Source organism: Mus caroli, chromosome 4 (genome assembly GCF_900094665.2).
Source record: "Mus caroli chromosome 4, CAROLI_EIJ_v1.1, whole genome shotgun sequence".
Lineage (NCBI taxonomy): Eukaryota > Metazoa > Chordata > Mammalia > Rodentia > Muridae > Mus > Mus caroli.
This window is the reverse complement of record NC_034573.1, coordinates 142,066,539-142,067,626: the sequence shown is the minus strand read 5'-3', so window position 1 is coordinate 142,067,626 and position 1,088 is coordinate 142,066,539.

The window sequence follows — 1,088 nt, the reverse complement described above, 5'->3', positions numbered from 1 at the left end:
AAAAAAAAAAAAAAAAAAAATCCCACCATCCCCTGAAAAGGAAGTCTCATTAGTCCCTGGGCTTGTCACAGAAACCAGTTCCTGAGCAGAGCATGGGCTACAGAGTGAGTTCCATGATTGCCACGACTAACGGGGTAATCCATTTTCCGAAAAAAAAAAAAAAAAAAAAAAAATACCCACCATCCCTCTGCAAGAGAGACCCCACCTCACAGAGAGGGCTTAGAGGATTCTGCAGGGCCACAGCTTCTTCCTGGAGTCTCCTGTGGCCTAGGTTCATTCTGCTCTCTCCCAAGCAACTAGTGGGATCCTGTTTGCTGAGGCGTTGATTCACAGGCAGCCAGAGCAATTTGAATACTGCGAGAGAGGCTGCATTTTTGCAAGGCACAGCTCTTTCTTTACCCTTGTGCTCACAGAAGGCAGATAAAGACTCTTCTCACTGCCTGGTACCAGAGACGCAAGTAGGGTCCTCTTCAAAGCCCAGGTCTCCTCAGAAGTGTACATCTCAGCAAAACAGGGTCCCCAGGCACCTCAGCACTGCGCATCCCCCAGTCACGGTCATCTCTCCACTGGAGTCATGCGAGACGTTGGGACCTTTTCTCCAGATGGTATGATGTCCAGTCAGAGAGTTAGACTCAACATGCGGTCATCTCAGAACAGACACCCAAAGCTCTTGGTCAGTTATGGACTTGTTTAGGGTCAGAAAATGTCTGCTTAGCTGGCCATGGTAACAGGTGCTTGGAATCACAGGTGGGCCAGATAGACAGGTGGATTCCTGGAAACTTCCTAGTCTCACCTATTTGGAAAAGTTCCAGTAAGCGACCTTACTTCAAACAAAAAGTAGAGACACCTGAGGAGTAGCCCTCGGACTTGATACACGCGTGCGCTTGTTCACACTCACACATGAGAGGCGCTTGTTCACTCTCACACATGAGAGGCGCTTGTTCACACTCACACACGAGAGGCGCTTGTTCACTCTCACACACGAGAGGCGCTTGTTCACACTCACACATGAGAGGCGCCTGTTCACACTCACACATGAGAGGCGCCTGTTCACACTCACACATGAGAGGCGCCTGTTCACACTCACA